Source organism: Aplidium turbinatum, chromosome 12 (assembly GCF_918807975.1).
Source record: "Aplidium turbinatum chromosome 12, kaAplTurb1.1, whole genome shotgun sequence".
Taxonomy (NCBI): domain Eukaryota; kingdom Metazoa; phylum Chordata; class Ascidiacea; order Aplousobranchia; family Polyclinidae; genus Aplidium; species Aplidium turbinatum.
Window position 1 is genome coordinate 6,147,622 of NC_137483.1, and position 23,779 is coordinate 6,171,400.

The 23,779-nt window shown below is 36.9% G+C and overlaps 1 protein-coding gene across 1 annotated transcript in view; it reads left to right on the top strand.

Annotated features, from left to right (window-relative positions):
* The first annotated feature begins 1,112 nt into the window (after positions 1-1,112).
* The window catches only part of LOC145781415 (uncharacterized), a 246,798-nt gene continuing 224,131 nt past the window's right edge, over positions 1,113-23,779 (top strand). The window contains exons 1-2 of the mRNA XM_082593201.1: positions 1,113-1,206; positions 14,580-14,710. The gene's annotated coding sequence lies outside the window, so the exon portion shown is untranslated. The remainder of the gene's footprint in view (positions 1,207-14,579; positions 14,711-23,779) is intronic.

Consider the following 23,779-nt stretch of genomic DNA (forward strand, 5'->3'; position numbering starts at 1 on the left):
TTATTTTTATTCCTTTCTGCACGATTTCAACGTTTAGCGACGTTAAAACGATGTAAAAACGGCAATTGTAATTAGGCTACGGTACCCGATAATTTCCTTTTAAAAATTTCAAAAACTCGCCGAATAGGGCACTCGCCGAAAAAGGCTCTCGCCGAATAGGGAACTCGCCGAATCGGCCTAGTCGAATCGGACTCGCCGAATCGGACTCGCCGAAACGGGCCATTCCGCTTCTTTTATCCCTGCATCTGTATGAGTTTAAAATATACTACCGTATTGTCTTATTTCATTTTTTAGGTAAAATTTTACACAAAAGTTACTTGTTTGCATAATTACGAGCAGTTTCCTTTATGACAGTACGGTACCATATCGTATGATATTATCAGGTAGGCTATAAAAACACCTTAATCTTAATGTTAAGCAACAGAAAGCAAGATTGTTAAAACTAACTTTTAAATTGGGTGACCATTTATTTCATTCATTATCATTCATTTCTCTAATTGTAAGCTAATTCCTTTCAATATACACATGCCGCTGTGATTTTACAATTCTCCGAATCGGATTCTCCGAAACGGATTCTCCCAATAGTAGCAGACCTGCTACTTTTGCTTCAGTCGTACTTCCGCTATCTGATACTTTCTAATTTAAAGTGCCAAAAAAAAAATCGTTTCTACATATTTTTCATGGAAACACTAGAAAATAAGACCAAAATTTCACCTTGAACTTGTTTTTCGTAACAACGTTGAAATGGCAGTGTAAATGAATGTTGTACTACTAGCTGATATTCGTTTTCAAGATCACTTTGACTTTACAAGGTTCATAAGTAGAGCTTTCCAGTATCAGTTTAATACAAAAGTAGCGTATAGAAGTAGTGGAGCGCGCTACTATTGGTTCTAGTAGCGGTAACGTGGCATGTTGCTTTTCATCGATTGGTACGGTAGCGCCGCTCTTTAGTCTTTTGGCATGTTGTAGCGGTAGCAATAACGTACTACTTTCAAAGTAGCGAATGCTCACCTTGGATGTTAATCAACTACAATGCAAGATGATTGAAGAATGCTATGACTAAATGTATTGTAGGCTATGTGTTGCTTGAAGGGCTTTCTATTTTTAGGTTACACTAGGAGAAGTTGATGTGAAAGCAGGTGCAGTTAAAACTTTGGTTTACGAACCATTTCGTAACACTTCATACTTTAATCGTCACTCAGTGAGGTAGGTCTTGGTGATTTTTATTTATTCCATAAATTAAACTGAATTGTATTTTGATCAGCAGTGCTAGAATTTCAGGAAGTATATCAATCAACTTTTTAATTACAGTTTGAAAAGGATTAGAAGTGCAACTTGTTTGTTGTTAAAAAGTGAATAAGTCGTAATCATATCAAAATTGGTATTGAATAAGCAAGCCACTTTTGTGCTAAGCGCATTGCACCACTAAATCTAAACTATCTGCAGTGCTCAAAGTTTATACTTCAGAAAGCAAACATTCCTGTCACTTACTCAAGAAATCGCATCAACGTGGTCATCAACCTGCTTCTGCAATAGGAGCAACCTGAGTTTTGGCGTGGAAAATCCGCCATCGATTAAGTTGCCCTCTTGACCCAACACATCGAGTATTGTGTCATATTTAGAAAATTGCTGCGTTTAGATTTGTTTTCATTTGTGGGGTTAAGCCCGGAATGACTCGTTTCGGCGAGTTCCCTATTCGGCGATTTAGTGAAAATCCAACGACGCCTTCTGTAAATCCAATGATTGAATATTATTCAATATTTAGACATTGAATCAATGTAAATACGAACTGAGGCTAATTGGGTTCTTTGATCAAATCAAATGGCTTTTGTAAATGTTTCTCAGGTACAACCTATAGGCCTACCTGGTCAGCAAAAGTTCCCTTTTGTACACGATTTCAACGTCTGGCGACGTTAAAACGATGTAATTGCCTTTACATTACATTCAAAAGTTTTGTTAACATCAAAAATTCTTTGACTGTTTTGAATTACCAGCATCGTTTTGTGAAAAAGGATGTTTTGATGTAAAATATATTTGAAATATCATATAAAATCGACAAATAGCTTTTTTTTTAAAATGAATGACATGACGAATGACATAAACATGACGCAAAGAAGGTGGATGATACATGTCAATTTTATGTGAGCAAACATTTTAATTTAATAGTTCAAACCTTTTCGCTAAATTTCATTTTAATTTATTTTTCTTTGTCGGAATACAAAAGAAACGACATTGTGGAATAAAATACAAAATTCTCTATCGCCAAATCGCCAAATCAGACTTGTCGAATCGGACTCGCCGAAACGGGCCATTCCAGTTGGTGAGTGCCTGCAGTTTTACTAAGCAGCAGGGCTATGCAACAGTTGGTACAGGATTACATTTTACCTGTAGTGGATTTACTACTGATCAAGGCCTTGGATGAACTTAAACAAAAATAGTCATTAACTGGATGAGAACAGCGAAAGACAGAGATTAAACACATGTTTACTGTGGAGGCCATCAGCCAGCAGTGGCATAACAGACTGATAATGATAGAAATATAATAGTTATGAGCGTATGCGGTTGTCTAGGATTTGCAATTTATTTGACTTACAGTATGTATACATGTATGATGTATTGCAGGGGCGGGCAACTTCTCCAGTCGGCGGGCCAGATATGGGAAAATAAAGTACTTGGCGGGCCGGATTCATGAATCGCTACATTAATATTTATCTACCTAGACAAGGAATAAATCGTATTCAATGCAAACTTGAAGTTTAAAGCATAGAGACCAAAAACAGTATTTTCATGTTTATTTAATGAATTTATTAACAATTAACGTAATGTACTTCAATAGCTGCTGAAGTCAGTGAGACATCTGTGGTCGATTTCGGTAACACTTTCATTGCAAAGCAAACATACTGCTTTCGTTTCTTGGCAAAATCCATGGGAAAATATTTATTGTAAATTCATAATCTAAGTTTAACTGAAAACAAAGAATCTAAAAACACAAAGAACTAAAGAATAACCAACAATCACTATTATTTGCATGGGCCTACGTTCCCCGTTTAATTACAGTATTACACTAATTAGCCAAATTTCAGTTTGATCTATTTTTCCGGTTTGAGGCAAGGCTTGAGACTAAAGGAGATTCTTACAAAAGACAAAGAAAAAGGATGGAAGGGCCCGTTCATGACGGAACATAACATGCTTGTCACTTGATAGCTCAATTGGTTAGCGCGTCACGTCTGGAACGAAGAAGCTTCAAGATCAAGCGGCGCTGGTTCGACTCTCGGGGTGTGCGCTTGAGCAACGCACGTTAAGGACTGCTCTCCATTCAGCGGCATCTAACGGATGGAATAGTTCCCCGGCAACAAGACTTCAACAATCAGAAACTTCACTCTGTCAATCTCGGTGGCCGGGCTTGCGTCAGTGATTCAAAGCCTCTACAAGTATGCGAAACTGCCAGGATTAAGCTCTGCAAGAAGCTTTCCCAGTCCGAGGATAAAGATTCAGTCAATCAAACCAAAAAAAAAGAACTAAAGAGTAACTAACAGTCACTATTATTTGACGTAGAAGTAGTGGAGGATTGCTGCAGAGAGTGGCCGCGGGCCACATTATCATGTAAAGACCGGAAACTGTCTGCGGGCCGCTGAAAATCCCGTCGCGGACCGGATCCGGCCCGCGGGCCGTATGTTGCCCGCCTCTGATGTATTGTATATATCTTATCGAATACAGTGTTATTGTTCACTAAAAACCTTAACAGGCTGTTTCACCCTTATTAGAATCATCAGAAATTTCTTATCCAAACATAGTGATTATGGTGTGATTCAGTCTCATCAAACGCCTGTCGTAGTGTACTTATACAGTACTTGCAAGCCACGTCCTTTATGTCTTGCCCAATCTGACTCTTACTGCGACAGACTATAAATGTGACGATGGATTAGTGGAATATTTTTGTTACGATTGTAGGTGCTGCAGAATAGCTGCAGAAACCCACAAACGTAAAGAAATTGAAAAGAGGTCTTTACACGAGTAGAGCTATTTGTCCAAGTGACAAATCACTGTAGTAGTTGCCAATTCCTGCTGCAATAAATACGAACAAGTCACAGCCACACGGAGGCACGATGTAAAGCGCACGTGACTCGGTGCAATGCACTAACACAATAACCAATACGCAAAACTAATGTTACTGAACAGTATAATTCCTCCCTTACTTGTTTTCCTGTAAGTTTACAACTAAAGGCAAAACAGTCATTGTAGGTTAACTACTGACATAAGTGTAGGTAGCAGACACAATTTTGGAGGGAAACTACTTTTACCTGGATTTTAGCGTACAAGACAGTTATTTAAAACTGAACAATACAGAAAGGAATACCATACAACAGTAGTTCTCAAACTGTGCGTCGCGACGCCCTGGTGCGTCGTTTCAATTTTCCAAGGGCGTCGCAGAACAGTTTTGTTTCGTAGCTGAATTCAGTTTATCTTATAAAGATGAGGTTAATCCTTTGATTAGCAGTTTCAGTTGTCATCAAAGTTGTTAACTTCATTAAAACACGCCCTCTGAAGTCAAGAGTTTTCAAAAAATTTTGTGGAGAAATGAATGCAGCGCATCGGAGTTTGCTCTTTTAACTTTCATCCAGGTGGCTTTCGCTTAGAAAATTCTTTGAACGCTTCTACGAATTGGTGGATTGTGGAAGGAAGATATAGCAAACCTGTCTAGAAGCTCTCGATACTTCACTTTCTTGTCCAATTTTCTTGAAAAGAAAAGTATGGCGCTGCCTTCAAATTTGTGAAGCATATTTAGGCAACATTTGTCCAAGCTCGAGTCGAAATTTGCAAAATACTTCCCGAAAAATTTATCAAACTACGAATGGATTCGTGATCCTTTCGTCCAACCTACTCCACTGTCTTTTACTGCACAAGAAAAAGAAGCCTACATTGACCTTTCTTGTGACAATTCCCTGAAAAGGATGTTTAATTCAGGAAATCTGGCAAATTTCTGGATTTCAATGAATGGCGATTATCCAGCTTTGGTGAAGAAAGCACTACGAATTATTATCCCATTTGTCACGTCATATTTATGTGAAGCAGGATTTTGTGCCTTGGCGGTGATAAAAAGCGAATTTCGATCACCAAGAAACACTGAAAAAGAAATGCGGGTGGCAATTTCAAAAATTCTCCCAAGATTTAATGAACTTTGTAAAAACAAACAAGCCCACACGTCACATTAAATAATATGCATTGCTTTTTGTTGTTGTATCAACAAACAAAACTTTCATAATAAGTAGGGCCATTTTTATTTTGACCTAAAAAAAATTTTTTTTGACTTTATTTTTATCAAATTTTGATTTTATTTTGACCTAACGAAATTGCTTATTTGTAGAGGGCACAGTTCTTCGTTGAATTGATACCAGTTATCCAAACATAACATTTTGTCGATTTCAGACCCAAACGTGTTCAATAAAAGGGGCTTGTTCAGTAAAAGTTTGCCTTAATTGTAATGCTTGTTTTCGCTCCAATCTAGCTTGATGGCGTTTACTTTTCCAGTGTCTTTCAATAAAATATTTTTTATCGCACCTCACTATAAACTCACAAAAATAGCACCTTAAATCACCTCCGGCAGTTGCATTAAATTCACCAGGAAAATCTCGAAAGATCTGTCTAACTTTTGCTGAAGACGATTTAGCTTGCTTGGCATTTTTGTATTACAGAATGTCAGTAGGCTATTCCTAAAATCCAAACTGTTGATCTTCGAAAAGATCACGGACGTTTGTGAAGAGGAAGTGTTTTATAAGAATTATTTGAATACATAACAATGAATAAACAAGGGACAATTTGTGATAAAAGTTATTGTTGATCCAAGTGGGCATTGTGATAATTATATTTCCTGCATTTATGAGTTAATATGGTTTAATTGTGTCGCCGTTCCTCATTTACAATGCTTCTACGAGGATTTTGACAAAAATTACTCTCAAGAAACACAAAAAGTTTGTCAAAAGCCATAATTTGACAAATTTTGACTTTATTGTCAATTTTGACTTTATTTTGACCTATAAACTTCTTAGAAACAGTCCTCTAGGTGCTGAAAACAACTTTATTCTTTGATTTGTGGACAGACGAGGTCCTTAAAAAATTTTGACTTTATTGACTTTTGCGGGCCCATGGCTATCTAAAGATACGGCCTGATTCGTCACATTTTGCAGAAATTTCCAGGTTTTGCTACCTTTGGGCGAATGTTTAAATAAAATTTTCTAAAAATTATATTTTTACGCTCTCTTTACTCTTTTCCCCAGATGACACAATAGGTTTTAACATCCTCAGATATTGAAAAACAAAGAAAATTTGGTTTCGAAGATTTTAGTCAGACTGTAAATTTTTCAATAACAGTCTGATTCAGCGTTTTTCAACTTACATTTTGTCATTTTGTACTGCTTTCCCAAGGCAACAAAAAGCTTTTATATCATTAGGAGACAGCAAAAAGTAAAAAAAATATCAGAAAATGTCAGTCAAACACCAGCAGTAGCTGTAATCAAAATCTGCAAAATGTGACAAATCAGGCCGCATCTCCAGTTGGCCATGGCGGGCCCTATTAATACGTTTCCTCATTAACTTTTATTTGCTGGTGCGTCGCAAGTCTAGAAAACTTTTCCAGAGGCGTCGCAACAAAAAAAAGTTTGAGAACCACTGCCATACAACATCATGTTGCTTCTGTGCTCTGCGCATTTCAAGGTGTAAACCAACCTATTTCATGTCTAAAACTCCAAACAAACCAGTTTTTTTACAGTTTTAGTAGGGTACAACTTAGACCTACCATTATACTTGTGTAAGCTAATATGTGAAACCAACTTGACTGCACACAAGGCTATTGGGGCAAATCATCACCTACAGAAATGTTTTTACACACTAGGACGCAATAGTCTGGGAGCCAACTGCCATTTTCCCCCTTAACCTTGCATTGCTGTATTAAGTTTTTTTACTGTTGATTTTGGTAGCCAAGGGTCTCTATTTTCGGAAACTACTTGATGACATGTTGTCACCTTTGGGCAATTTGAGAAATTCAAGATGGCCGCCATTACCTATAAATGACCATAACTCCCTATTAGGGTGGTCCAAAAAAAATTTTTTTGTAAATGTTAATGTCTCACCCTAAAATATTGTTACCATTGATGAGAAAATGACATATGTGAATTTTCATAAAGATTGGTTGATATTTAGAGGTTGCTACCGGGGTTCAAAGTTTTGTCGTTTGCCCCCATTTTAACGTTTCGAGAGGATATGATATGATACGGTACAGTAAAAAATACAGTACAGTGCCATGGTATATTGCAAGAAAAATACAGTTTAATAATTACTCTATAGTCTGTTTATAAACTCATGTGTCTGTATTACGAATTATATACTGGTGTACATGTACGAAATGTGCGACTTTGTATAAGGTAAAGGTGAGTCCCATACTTGAATACAAGCATCGAGGGATGAGGTTCTCATTATACTAAGCCTTCGGCACTAACGAGAGTAGGGTGGCCAGTTCCTTTCTCTCGGCCGCCTTTACTTCAGCAACTACGCCCACCCAATATATTACACCCTGGGTAGAGGTGGGCGTGGGCGGTGTTTGTCAACAACCAGTATAAGCCGGGAGTCGAACCAGGATTGCATAATTGGAAAGCGAGCGCGTCACCGCTGCGACTTTGTATACTTGTGTTTAAAATTCAGAGACTAAATTGGACATTCATTAACAACTTTAGAATACAACAAATAAACTACATGTACAAATGTACATGATGTAAACTAATATACGTAGTACATACATACAGGAATTATTGCGCGAGGGTCTTTCTACTACAGTCTGGATATCGCTGACGGAGTGACGGTGATCGGCGACGACACGCAAAAGATACTGTTTTTGTTCTTCGTCACATGTGTGTAATGTGTTGTATTCCGTGATCAACGCCACTCCACGCTCGGCAATGTCACTTACAACCTTCATTTCACTCACAATTGCTCTCGCTCTTTGATACGCGTCATTGGTTTCCCGGTTATCTGGATCTATCTCCAAAAATGATGAAGACAAATTCAGAGCCTTAAAAAATCTGTTTGTATTTGATGTAACAAAATCAATGAATGACCATTTTATTTGAAAACCAAAGACTTGTTGTATTTGGCCTGCCGTCATCATATTCACGAGATAGTTCTCGAGGCAATATTTTCATGTGTGATGGGTCGTTCGACTGGTCCGGACATTCTACTCTTCAAGCGTTTTCAAATGAAATGGTCATTCATTGCTAAAGATGATGTACAATGTGCGTGAACTGACGACGAGGCTTTAAAGCATGTGACAGACGTAGCAGATGCCATAAGAACCTTCGCTAATGAAAATTGTTAATACAGCAACATTGTGACGACTACAGAGCTCCTTGAGTTGACCATCATATTCTTGGGTAGAGTTCCTCTTCGTGGCATCAAAATCATGGCTCCTGGTGCCCTTCATCGTGCCAGGTGGATGGCGAAAGCCATCTATGCACTCAAAGTTGGGATGTACCGAAAACAGTACACGTTGACTAAAAGGGAGGATGTCGCTTTGCGCAATATCTGTGTGTTTGTTGTGAGAGTGTACGTGAAAGCTTGGTTTCTCGCCCCATCGCCGATTCTTGCACTATCTCAGGATCTCGCATTTCTCAACAACTCGATCAGTACAAGGATATTCATTCAAAGATAGCAAAGGCCGCAGTGAACAAGATGTTGCGTCATTTGTGGTACCTGGGAGAGGAGCTTATCGCGTTGGCATTCTTTGATAATTCTTTATCATCAGACACTAAACGGAAGATGATGACTCCAATAAAGACATGTGACGAAGGAGTACAGCCTAGTAAAAAAGCTGTAATTGGCCACAAAGAAATTGCAGACAAAAGTTTGAAAGTTTTTGCTACATCAAATACAAACCGATTTTAAGGCCCTGAATTTGTCTTCATCATTTTTGGAGATAGACCCAGAAAACTGGAAGACCAATGACGCGTATCAAAGAGCGAGAGCAATTGTGAGTGAAATGAAGGTTGTAAATGACATTGCCGAGCGTGGAGTGGCGTTGATCACGGAATACAACACATTACACACATGTGACGAAGAACAAAAACAGTATCTTTTGCGCGTCGTCGCTGATTACCGATATCCAGACTGTAGTAGAAAGACCCTCGCGCAATAATTCCTATATGTATGTACTAAACAATAAAAACTATTAATACTGCAAAAAATGCTCAATGCCAAGCAAAAAGCCAAGCAGAGCGAAATAAATCAAATATATATAGTTATTACTCTCTAAACCCTTGACAGCCTGTTTTAACCTAAAAGGAGGACCTTCTGATGATTACCCTTTTAGGGTGAAACAGGCTGTCAAGGGTTTAGTTTAGACAGTGGTTCTCAACCTTTTCTGAGTCATGGCCCCCCAGACTGTGGCTCTAAAAGACCATGGCCCCCTTGAGTGAAATAAAAATGTATTTGTTTAAAGAACAACGAAACGAAATCAATAAAAACAGTTAACGAGTGATTAAATGATTTAATGCTTTCTTTTTCGTAATAGACTACGCCAGTAAATCAAGCGTATCCTTAATTGTTACGTTACAATCACAAAAGATGATGCAACATGCAGTGAGATAGAACATACGATGAAAAAACATGCTTTTAGCTAGCTTTACGTTACTAACACCTACATGAGTGTTTTTTGTGTCACAATTCTACGTTTCTGTCAATACATGTTATAATTCATTAATGAAGCCTTTTATCGTGGCTCCCCTGAGAACGCTTTGTGGCCCCCTTGGGGGGCCGAGGGCCACGGTTGAGAACCCCTGGTTTAGAGGTTAATAACTATGTATGTACTATGTATATTAGTTTACATCATGTACATGTAGTTTATTTACTGTCTTCTAAAGTTGTTATTGATTGTCAAATTTAGTCTCTGAATTTTAAACACAAGTATGCAAAGTTGCACATTTTGTATATATGTAGACCAGTTAGTATAATTCGTAATACAGACGTACATGAGTTTATAAACAGACTATAGAGTAATTATTAAACTGTATTTTTCTTGCAATATACCATGGCACTGTACCATATTTTTTTACTGTACCGTATCATATCATATCTGTATCACATCCTCTCAAAACGTTAAAATGGGGGTAAACGACAAAACTTTGAACCCCGGTAGCAACCTCTAAATATCAACCAATCTTTATGAAAATTCACATATATCATTTTCTCATCAATGGTAACAATATTTTAGGGTGAGACATTAACATTTACAAAAAAAGTTTTTTTTGGACCACCCTACTCCCTATCCATTCACCTTAGGAAGGTGATTTTGTCTCTATACCTAGGTTGTAGTGGTCAAGCTATCCATTAGAACTAATTAATCATCTTAATATCGTACTACATAATGGTAATTTCTAAGATGGCGTCCAAGATAGAGGCCATTACCTATAAATGACCATAACTCCGTACCCATTCACCTTGGGAAGGTGATTTTTGTCTCTATACCTAGGTTGTAGGGGTCAAGCTATCCATAAAACTAAGTATTATCTTAATATCGTATTACATACATAATGGTAATATCCAAGATGGCGTTCAAAATGGCCGCCATTTACCTATAAATGACCGTAACTCCCTATCCATTCGCCTTAGGAAGGTGATTTTTGTCTCTATACCTAGGTTGTAGGGGTCAAGCTATCCATTAGAACTAAGTATTATAAATCTTAATGTCGTATTACTTACATAATGGTAATTTCCAAGATGGCGTCCAAGATGACCGCCATCACCTATAATTTATAAATGACCATAACTCCCTGTAAATCCAATGTAAATATCATATTGTAGTAGACGGGCACTAATAATTCGCTATTGTCTTTTTAGGTACTGTCCGTAGCCTGGCCCTACACTACAGTATAGCATGACGATCACCAATAGTGAAACATGAAAGGAGAACAGTGCTTTTTCGTGTCCAAATTTGGATGTGAGAATCAGATTGAACCGTTGAAAGACACTGGTCCTGTCAGTATTCAAAACTTTATCAACGATAGCAAAATCTATGGGGACAGGTACCATGAACCTTTTGAAGAAAAAGTTAGTGAAAATCCTGAATGCACACTCAAATGTCATAGAAACTGTGCTTCAACATACACTTCAAGCCTCCAGGTTCAAAGGCAAAAAAGGAAGAATCCAGAAAGTTACTCGTCTTACATTCCGCGTAAGACCAGGAGACAGTCATCACTACCAGGGTTTATTTTCAAAGTAGCATACATTGTTTGTTTAGTGGTGAAACTTGTGTGCTTGAAAAAGATCCGAAACACCCAAAACGTTGGCGACCAGCATATTCATGTCGGGAAATAGGAAGCGCAGGTGGTAAGAAGTCACTCAAGCAAACTATACGTGAATCCTGTGAACGGCGTCAAGATGAGCTATCAGAAGTTGTGCAGCAAAGGGAAGATACCATTGTAAGTGACCTTCAAGCAGCTGATGCAAGGTATCATGTGGATTGCCGAAATATCTTCTTGTCAGAACAAAATATGGCTTCAGCTGCAACCAAGTCTGATAGCCAAACTAACATCGATTGTGCCTTTGAATCACTTGTTGTAATAATCTCGTCCGGCTTCCTGAATTCAGTTGAGTTGCATAAGCATACAAAAAATTCGGGGGTGATAGTCTTACACGTCGTTTAATTGTCCCAAACCAGATTTACGCAAGGGTGATTTGCCTACAGGTTATTGGGCGGGACAAGGTTGTGCTCGGTCATGGACTTGTGTCAGTTTCAATGTCCATGTTTGATGATACTGGAGGTATGAGGGTTGCGAAATCAAAATCTACCGTAAAGAAAATTCTCCAAGTTGAGGTGTCTGATAGAGTTGCTGGTGGTGCAAATGTTAGTGTAAAGTTGGTTGGGTGAGCCGGTGAAGGAGGTCCAAAACAAGCCCTTCTTCAAGCAGTCACCCTACCTGATGAAGTCGAACTAGCCCCAGAGATGGTACTACATCTATTAAAATATGGATGCCACAGTAGGCTACTATTCCATGCAGTTCACGTGCTTGTAGTTGCAACTCTGCAAACATGAAATGCACAATATTTCGCGCCTGCTATAATCGGGGTTGCTATAACCTGACATCATAGCTGATTGCATGTCTTTTTGATGCACATGGGCTACACAATGTAGGCTACAACAGGGTAGATTATTTGGTAAAGTGGTAAACATCCTTAATTATTTAATTCCATAGGCCTAATATGCTTTTGGTAGTCTGTGTGAGAATTCAAAATTACAATTAAAGAACATAATATAACTCCTGTGGTTGTTTACCTTTTCATATTTTCCTCCAAGATTGAATAGTATGTAACATAATTTAGTGTTATGACGGCCATCTTGAAAATTACCATTATGTATGTAATACGATATTAAGATAATACTTAGTTCTATTGGATAGCTTGACCCCTACAACCTACGTATAGAGACAAAAATCACCTTCCTAAGGTGAATGGGTACGGAGTTATGGTCATTTATAGGTAACCTAATGGCGGCCATCTTGGAAATTACCATTATGTATGTAATACGATATTAAGATAATACTTAGTTCTAATGGATAGTTTGACCCCTACAACCTAGGTATAGAGACAAAAATCACCTTCCTAAGGTAAATGGGTATGGAGTTACGGTCATTTCTAGGTAATGGTGGCCATCTTAGAAATTGCCATTGTGTATGTAATACGATATTAAGATAATATTATACTTAGTTCTAATGGATAGCTTGACCCCTACAACCTAGGTATCGTAGCCGGTCGTTTGGTCGACAGACATTTGGTCGACAGGACGTTTGGTGGACAGACATTTGGTTGACAGACATTTGGTCGACAGACATTTGGTCGACAGACATTTGGTCGACAGTCATTTGGTCGACAGACATTTGGTCGACAGGACATTTGGTCGACAGGACGTTAGGGTTAGGTTAAGGTTAGTTTTAGTTAACCCTAACCCTAAAATAAATCGTTCTGTCGACCTAACGTCCTGTCGACCAAATGTCTGTCGACCAAATGTCCTGTCGACCAAATGTCTTGTCGACCAAATGTCTGTCGACCAAAATGTCTGTCGACCAAATGACCGGGTACCCTAGGTATAGAGACAAAAATCACCTTCCTAAGGTGAATGGATAGGGAGTTATGGTCATTTATAGGTAATGGCGGCCATCTTGGACGCCATCTTGAATTTCTCAAATTGCCCAAAGGTGACAACATGTCATCAAACAGTTTCTGAAAATGGAGACCCTTGGCTACCAAAATCAACAGTAAAAAAAAAATTAATACAGCAATGCAGGATCAACCATCTCTGCCCCCGGACTACAATACTTTGTAAGCAACACTGCATTTGCTTTATACAGTACCTTGTACTTGCACGTTGCTCACAAGCTTACTGCGCTAGCTAAACGTATGACACTCGCACCTGCACCTCCAGACGCGATTTAAAATCAGCTGCCAGTCGAAGAAGTCTCTCAAGCGTTAACATGACCTTTTACTAGAGGTCACAATGGTTGCGGGCAACTGCTTCAATTCAACTGATGTTCTTTCCCCTTTTAGGATGTATCAGTTTGCACAGTTCTGATATAAACTTTGTTTAGAACACCATCGAGTGAAAAATTTAAATCCATCAAACATTTACGCCTGACTTCTGGGTGCGGGGTGTTTAATAGCATTAGATATGTTATTGTGTTAATCTGCTCGTCGACATAGCTGAGTTGATTGCACTTCTCACTTTTGCAAGTAAACTCACAATTTTGAGCAAGCCCTCGTAAAGTTGCTATCCAATCTTTATTCTTTATAAGACTGACCCACTTGTAATTTACAGTTGTAAAGAGTATGGCCGGCTATTTGAACATAGGCGGTATACAGTTTTATGAAATGCGATGTTAATTTATCTGCAATTTGTTTGCACGATTTATCACGTTCGTTTTTGTCACCAAAAAGATTCTCAGAAGCTATAGTTTATACGTCTTATACGTCGAGAAGCTATACGTCTCGAGGCCAACCCAGGATAACAAACACGACTTTTTCTTGTCATCAGTTGTAGCGTTGTAAATATTCATGTGATGCAAGAACCTTTGCATATAACCAGCTGTTTCTATTTTTCTTGACCCTGGTTGAAACTTTCAAACTTTGGCGCTGATTCGTTAGTTTGCATTCGACTACTATCATTTAACGTTGATAAAAACTGTTCTTGCTATTTCTCCATTGTGGCTCGCATTTCTTTGACTGTTTCTTCCATGACTAATTTCTGCCGAAGCCACCGCGACAATAGGCTAGGTAGCAAGTCCTGTTGAGTGTTGCAATAATTACGAACTACTCACAGCCACAGGGAGGCAGGACGTAATCAAGCGCACGTGACTCAGTGCAATGCTCTAATACTAAGGCAATAACCATTACGTAAATAAAACCAACGTCTTTGAACAATTTGTCATTTAAATTTTGTTGGAACCGTTCTTCCACATGTTTCAATGTACTGTACTTTGGTACAAATTGCTCAGTTTAAATATATTGTAAATTAAAAAGTTTATTTTCCGCAATCTTTTTAACAGTTTTTCACCCACCACGATATCTTCTTCATCAGAACCTTTCAATTCCACGCTTACTTTTACTGGATTGTCAGATGAAGAGAATTTTACGTTTTTTATTGATGAATTTCCGTCCGAACCATTTGTAAAAAATCGTAAGTAAACATAGGAGTAGTAAGGAAAAGTTTGACCGTAAAATCTGTTGCCTACTAAAAAGTGGACTAGCCACCAGTGGAAAACATGTGGCTTATTTAAGTAGCTGGTTTCATACATTTTTTCAAGTAACAACTATTTTCCTTTATCATAACAAAGAACTAGAAACTGTGAAATTTCAGCTGTTAAATAATTAGTTTACTGCAGTTTTGACTACGTTCTTTAAGTCAGAAATGTGGCGGCATGCTCAGCAAGTGGTTCGAATGAACCACCCAACTTTAAGTGCTACCAGCAATGATGAGGATGAAGAATGTTTAGATGATAAATCCTGAGAAATGGTCCCACTGGTGACCATTTTAATGGTTAATCCCTTTTTTTGTCTATTTTAATTTCTTTTAGTAGTTTGTTTAATTCTGTTTTCTCTTTCATTTCACATACCGTAGCCTATTATGATGAGTAAATGTTCTTTGAAGTCTAATCGTTGGATCAGCAATCCAGTCGATTGATACAGGTTAACTTATCCATTAAAAGCAGAGAGTACCACACTAAATTTAAGTTCTTTCAATTTCAATTTAATAAACTTGCATTTACCAATTTAGTTTGGTACTTTTCACTTTTTTGATTATTTTATCACTCTACACATCTTCTTGGATCATTGGTAAAGCCAAAGAAGATTTCATTGAAAAGTTTAGTGACGAAGGTTTATTTTGGTAACTTGTCGATATCTTGATTATTTCAGAACAGATATTTCAGGGAAGCAAAAGTACAAATTTTGTTCGAGAATTTAAATTTTAGATAGACTGTTAGCGTAAAAAATCGATTGTTTATTTTATTTTCGTTTATTTCAAAACAACCTGTTTTTTTACGAAAAAAAAGTAGGTTCGATTCTTGGTTGGGCTATACCAAAACGTTTTGAAAATGACACTAATTTTATTTTTTGCAAAGAATTATTGATAGGTCAGTGTGACGTTGTGATCACAAACCATCGCTTTGCAAAGGTGGAATATGTCACAATATTTTTCTTTTTCTGGCTTTATTCCCATTCAAGTGGGGTCGCCAATGCAGATTGCAGTTCTCCACAGCACTCTGTCAGTAGCATCTTCCTCCTTCACTCCCACTATTTACATATCTTCTGTCACACAATCTCTCCATCTTCTTTTCTGCCTTCCACGCTTTCTTTTACCAACTTCCGATTGTCTTATTCTTTTTTTCAACTAACTTTCATTGGCACAATATTGAAACCGAATAATCTTTACAGCAGCAAATTGACAAAACACTAATTATTGTCAATTCATTGTTGTTTTTGCTTTTTGCGTTACAATAATGGCAGCTCATGCTCAAGCCTGATACTGCAGGCTGGTCGCTTTCCGTTGCATTTTGACGTAATCAGAGAAACATGTCCAACCTAATTTGACAAACATAATTTTCTTTTTATGTTACGTTTGTATAAAACATCTTTTTGAGTTGGCAAACGTGATTCTTTATGTTTACTTATTCAAACGAAAGAAGCACAAAATAGAATCACATTTCATGACTCGTTTGAAGCTCATTTGTTGATTGAACAAGACAAATAAGTAAAGAACAAACTTTCTGCTACTGCACAGCAATAGGTGATTGTCGTAAGCACTAACACTGGTTTTGTTGTGGACGTTGTGCTTTGCACATCTTGATGTTATGTTAAGTGGCGTTGTTTCAATGTAATGTTGTGAACTTGCATTATCAAGGTGATGCTTTATTTTTTAATTCTTTATCTGAAAACTTTCTACTAAATTTACAAACCAAAGACACAAATAAGTATTTCCATATGTCAACCATGCAATGGTTCATCAACGAAAATCGGGGATAAAGATTGAGAACCACTGACTTTCAAGCAAATTAGCTGTGATGAGGTGAAGAGACTGCAAGTCAGGTTAATTATCATTATCATCAATAATGCATTCGGCATCGCTTGATTTAAATCAAAACAAAATCACAAGTTTTTAGAACTAGCTGTGATCTGAAAACAAACTAAGCAGATGGTGTTGCAATATGCAGCAGTTTTTGAACCAATAAACACAAAGATTGCATCAGCTCGTTCGGACCATGTGCACAACATGACGTCACCGTGACGCGTCAGTGGCAAAATGTGGCGTTCTACTTTCACGGCCAAGTTTGTAGCTTTTATCTTAACTGCTGCTTCTTAAACGGCCCAGTGTCAATCGGCTATTTTTCAATGAACACAGATTTTTTTCTGTGGCATTGCATCATGTTGTTATGGCAACCCAATTAACTGGACTGATTTGGCTTCAATCTGGCAGAAGTTGGAGGCTGTAAAATTTTACAATAAATTGTCAAAATTTGAAGCATTAGAAATTTGAAGTGTTCATAAAATTGAAAAAAAATGATCAAAAAATTTTTTTTGGATAAATTGCGTTTTGGTTTGTAAATTTATTTGGCGGTTGTAAAGATTTTGAAAAGTGTAATTACACAATTCTTTTGAAATTATTTAACGAAGTGACGAGTAACTCCAATCGTGGGTTATGGAAATATTAAAACAATGTTTGATGTAAAATCAAATTTTTTACCGGTTTATGATTTTATTTGACGGATATGGTCATGGCAGTTAATTGTTTCGACTCGAGATGACGCATTTGAGTTGAAATACAAAGTTTTATCATCACTCGGCTTTGCATCAGCAACCACCAACCGAAAGCAAGTTTACTTCTGGGTTTGTTCGTTCATCATCTTTTTCAATAGAAATGTTTTCTCCATCGCACAATATTCCATTGATACTCACATTACGAACTGGAAGAAAACTTCGATAAAACTTCAAAATATTGTAAAATTATCGTAATTTAAGATTTGTGGCAAAACTAAACTTATTTTAGGAGCGAAGTTTTTGAAATGTTTGGTCAATTTGGGCGACTAATAAACAGAGCCTGAAATGTAGAAACTAAACTCATATCTCGCAAACGTTTTAAAAACTAAATATATTTCATCATCAGCGCCATGAAGCAAATGATAATCATTTAATTTGTTGATTGATTGTAATAATTGTCGAACAATGCACTTTGTTTGAGTGGAAAGTTATTGTTGTCTGTGTCGTCATAATGAGTTGTAATAATTAACTTCAGTCTTGAACTTTCAAAACAAAATCAGCGAAATGGGCAGTGAAATAAAACCGTAGCCTGAGATGCTTCATTGTTTACAACGAGAACATTCAAAATAAACTTCTTTAAAAGAAATATTGCAACCTGCGCCAGGTTATGTTGAAAGCATTTCATTTCTTTTATTGTTGTGTTTAAATAATTCTTTTTGTTTAAGTTTTGATCGCAAAACCGATCCTACCATTTAAAACAATTTCTCATTGATTTGCTTTTTTGAGATGTGATCGCTTGTGATATTTGTTCCGACTAAAATACTTTGTTCCGGGAATGCGAAGTTGGATCTGAAAATGTTCGAATAAGCTTAGCTGCACTTGAAAAACGTCTAAATTTTTATTACAAATGGATTTCACACGACACGTCTAAGAAAAATTAGATGTTTTATCGGATTTAAATCAAAAGTAAAAAAAGAATTGCGAAATTTGCAAAAATATGTTTTTGTTTTTTCACTTGCGTTTTCAAGGTTTAAAAGTGATGAACACCCAAAAATTCGCACTTGAACTTTGTAAAATTTACAATGAATAGTTTGGACTTTAACATTGTTTGTCAAATTGAACTGGAGTTAATAGGCGTTGGCATCGAAATAACAACGGAACTAACAAAACTAAACCAAACAGGCTATCAACCAACAGACGACAAATCAAACGTCTGCAGACGTCGAATCAATGTAAGAAACGTTTGGTTTGTTGTGTGGGATCGCACCGCTGTACCCTCATCTGGAAAAATAATCACCTAGCCTACACCAGCAAAAATAAGCAACAATAACCAGTAAAAGTTACCAGAAGTAGGTTACATGCATTAGAATCGAAACCCCACGATTTCTTCTGATATTTGAAGCTACTGCATTTTGAAGCGAAGTTTTGTTTCAACATAAATTTTATGTTGATTTGGTTTTGTTACGAATGAAGTTTCTCAGTGACAATTTTGTTTAAAAAAAATATCGATTCCAATTTCCAAATATTTCTACCTGATGCTTGACCTGTATAATTTCAAATCAATTCGGAACTTACCTGATTGTAGCGAAACGGATTATTTTATTAGTTGTTAAAATGTCTATACCCCATTCACGGTTTAGTCTTGAGAAAATGTTTTAGTCAAAGAAGCAGTTGGAAAACCGACTGTTGTGGATTTACGGTTTTATTTTCTTTGCACTTCCTACTTTTTGTGTTTTTTCCTGTTGCCGACGAACGGCCACTGCTGCACAGACTAAAGGACATTTTAGTGAAATAAGAATCGAAACTGATTCTCTAAGCACAGAAATAGTGATAATTGCGTGCTATTATTGATCAGAGAGTTTTGAGCTTGTCTTGCTGAAGACAATTTGACTAAAAAATCTCTGACAAAGGATTATGAACTGACGAAGGATCATCTAATTTTGAAGGAGTTGGTTGCTTGGTTTGGAGAATTCAAATTCAACATGGCAATGAAACCACTTAGTCATCACAAACAAAATGCTTTACGTTTATTGTTCTTGTGTTTTTCACTTGGAGTATTACTCATGATCATGATTATTACTCATGATCATGATTCTGATCACATGATCATCATTCGTCTCTACATTTTCTGTCGAATTGCTGGCAGAAGTTTGTGATTTAACTTTTTTTTCAGATTTGTTTTCAAATTTGCTACAACTATAAACCAACATCATATTAATTTTGTAAATAATTTGGACTGTTCAAATTAACCTTTTAATTTCAAAGATCAAATATAAGTTGAGATCTGCGGCCATCGTACGGCGTTCGGCTATTTGTCCGCTGAAACCTAAAATCATAATGCTTGATGCACTTGCGTTGTTTGTTTGGTCACGAAAAAGTCTAGAAGTGCTGATGACTCCAAGAAATCCTGATATCAGAAGAACGCAAGTGATTTCGTTTATCAAATCCCTGGTGAACACTCTCTCTTTCTAATTAATACCAAATCCTAATTCTTCCAACGAAGGTGTTCACAGATTTGCTTCAACGTCGTCATCGGTGATTTTGTTCCCCCAGTCTAGATTTGCGGTTAAGTTGAGATGTGAAGTAAGTTTGATCGGTAGCTCATGCTGTTGTGGATCTAGGTTCGAATCCAGGCAGAGGAATGCGGTTAGTAAACGATTAATTTACTTTAATTGTTTCTAAAGTGGTGGATTGGCGGAAGTTGTAAAGGATAAAGAGCTCGCTTTCCTGTCATGTGATCCTTGTTGGCCTCACGGCTTAACCTGTTTTTTTTTTTTTTATAAAGATTGCTCACCTTCATTCAAAGTGTAATAAATTGGATGGGTGTAGTTGCTCCAATCAAAACCTTATCCTTTCACCCCCCCCCCCTAGGCCAGCAGTTTTTAAGTTTTGTTTGAATCTCATCTTTTTAACAATGACTGCATGTTTTGTGCCCCCCGGTTTTGAACAATTGTAATATCAAAAATAATTTTGTTTTTCTTGATCACGTGATATTAGTGAGGTGCGTGAAATTGATTCTAATCAACTTGAGTTTTGATGTAAAGTTTAACTCCAGAAATTGCGCAACGTTGTTGAAGCCTTTAACTCCCAACCTGTCATTGGTCCTGACAGCAACTGCAATAGAATAAGGAGCAAAGATATGTGGACCCGAACACTGTTAGTATTTGAATATTTAGAGTTCAGACCAGTGCATAAATGGAAATATAATCTCGAGCTCCAGTTCTTCGAAGTCTAACTTGAATGTGTGGTTAAACTTCTGGGCAATACATTCTTCTTGTGCTTTTTCAAAAACATTTTTGATTGGTTTTGCTGTCAAGGCATTTACAGTAGATGAATTGTTTCTTGATCAGTTCGCCCAAGCGAAAGTTGCCATCAGCGAGTGCAGCGTCCAACTTATGGAAGCCCACTGGATTTCTTTGTTTCTTCGACTTTTCCAGATGCATAGTTTTGGATAAGAAACTTCCAATCAGCTTTGATTGGACAACCATCAATCATTCATGTAGAAAATTCACCTAATTGTGCATAGTTTTCATTCAGGCTCCTTACACAGGTTTAAAAGGCAACTGCAAACACCTTTAGTTTTTATAAAATCCTCTGCCTTTGCAAAGTTGGTTACTTTGATAATTAAATTCGATGATTAAATTCAGTATACCTTTCAATGATTTATTAGCACAGATTTGGATTCTGAGGTTTGTTGTAAATTTATGTTTATTCTACATAATGTTTCTACATAATGGTTTCTCCGCTCGGCGCGCTTTACGTTGATTGTTTTGTCTTCTCGCGCCCCTCGACTCAGCCCCAGCAAGTCGTTTTCCATCAGAGATTTTCTTGCAGTGTTTAGTGAAAGGAACTTTCGTTGCTTTGAGTTCCGACTGTGAGACTTACTTTGTTTGTTTTATATTTATGGCTTGTGTTTTGCAGATGCACTTCCTTTTTTAGTTCATTAAAACCTAATAAATAGTCGTCTCAAGGTTCTTCGATAAATAACGTAATGAGTGTTCAAGGATTTTATTTTTTCGTATTCACGTGGGATATATCGAAACCAGATTGCAGAACAAGAGCAACAATTGCTTCGTCTGAATAACTTATATAATCCTGCATGTGATTTCCAGTGCTCAAAAAATATGAATGGCAAAAAAATATTTTAATAGTACCTTGAATATTACATTGAAAATGTTAGTACATTGAAATCACTGCAAAAAGATGAAATATCGTTGTAAAGCTTGCGTCTCTTGTAAAAAGTGATTGACGCCCCAAAAAGGGGGCGTACCTTCCCGGAAAGAAATTTCAAAACATTCGCAAAACATTTACGGATTTTTCGTTCTTTTGTGAATTTTAATTGGGTAGCTTCAGCCTTGATGTAAAATTGCTGAATTGAGGTTGAAATTATATTTGTTTGATTTCTTGGTATTTGGCGACTAAGTTGTATTCGAAACGAAAGTCACTTTGGCGAAGTGAACTTTGCTCTGTGGATGACGATTCGAAACCGAAACAAAAGATATTGAAGCGAAAGTTCTTTCCTCGAAAACATTTATTTCGATTTCCAATCAAGAAAAGTTTTAATTTCCATTTTAAAGTAAGTTAAAAAACGATGAGTCATCTTTCCTAAAACTGACCAGTTCAACCTTGACGCGGCGATAATTTTTGTGTGTTCTAGAATCTAGATAATCGTATAAAGAACTGGGGTTGCTTTCCAGAGCATTCTGTCCTAGTTAAGGAAACATCTCCAACATGGGCTGGCAGACATTACCTTCTCCATTTTTCCATTTACTTATTTTAATGAAAGCCAAAGTGGCATCCCATTCAACGATTTGGTTGAAGTCCTTTATTCTACTAAACAAGAGAGGCGATTACATTAAAAGATTCTCCCATCCCGTGACGCAATAGATTGAAGCATAACTCAATAACCCAATAACAGTTTTTAATTTAACATTTTTTATTTTTTATTTCAAAACATGCAAAGATTATATTGTTTTTTCATTCTTAACTGTCGTAACGATGACAAATCACAAGACAAAAAAATGTAATTAAAAAAAAGCTAAATTCGACTAAAGTGCATTTCGAAAGACAATTCAATGGTTTCTGCATAAAAGTGCGATGGTCATGGTTTTGTTTCGACTTCCGAGTGAAGTAATTTTGTTATGACGTCAATTGAAACGAAACACATCGAGAATCTCAAACACAAAACTTGCCATATAATCCAAAGCGTGTGGATACCGACTTGTGGATACAGTAAAGATTTCTTTGCAGAGTCACGAATCGCCAAAGCAAGAAATATTTGAATGGAAATTTCTTTCGGCGATAAACGGTTTCGTTTTTTACCTCTTCCTGTACAATGTACATCCATCAATTTGTCGCTGTCATCTTCTATATAAATAAACTGCCACGAATTTGTAGCTCAGTCAATGTGTTAAAAATTCCTTTAATGTCGTTTTTGGTTAAAAAATAAAATAAAGGCACACCTCGTTTTGGCTTCTTCATTCTTACTTACATTGTCAAGACAAGTGACGTACTATTTCTACGCAGAAGATCCCCAGACATTAAATCAATCATTTTTACATTGATTTACCGTCTAGACGTGAAATCAATGTAAAAAGCGATTGATTTCTTGTCTGGGTCCCATTCCACCATTGAACGGAATGGTGTGTGATGAAATAACTTTGTTTGTCCTCCGCTTGTGACGTCATTGATCATTTGATCTTAACGCACTTTACGCATTTGCGACTGCTTCGAATCTGGAATTTGGACTCGAGTTTGAGCAACGCTGGCTTAATAAAACGAAGTCGGATGTGTAAGATCATGTAAGATTTGGAATCGCTTTCTTCAGTTCCTTTGCTCTGAGAGGATATTTTGTATCACTGACTGCCATATGAATGAAAATTGATTTCGTTTTTTACAGCAGCTTTTCGCATTAGAACTAGCACGCTTTGATTGTCGTTTGTAATTATTGTTGAGAAGTTCGTTACAGGCACAATGCAGATAATGATGGAAGGCTTTGGTCACTGAGTGTCATGCGCGACCATTTTTTAAATTTCAAAAAAAGTTTGGAGAAGTTTGCGTTGAAAAATAAAACCAGAAAATCTTTCCATTTGTTTCCTTTGTTACTTTTTGTTTTAACTAAATAAAAGTTTATTTTTTGACTGAATACAGTTTCAAAAATTTTCAATAAAACTTTTGATTTTTTTGTCAAACTTTGCAAACAACGCGAAGTTGTTTGAAAACCGAAACTTAAAACCTAACTTGTCAAATAACGTCTGCAGACGTTAAATCGATGTTGAAAAGGCTAATTTTGCCAGCTGAAATATTTCATCTTAGCCTTTTGCCTTAGTGTTCACCCTCACGTTAGCCATAAATAAGCTGATTATTTTGTATTTGTTAAGATTAAAGAAAGCTCCGGTATACCATTTTAACACTTGGGTATGATACCACAAATATTGAATATATGACATAGACATTACTTGGGTAGGCCACGTCGTTGGGTCGATGTTTGATT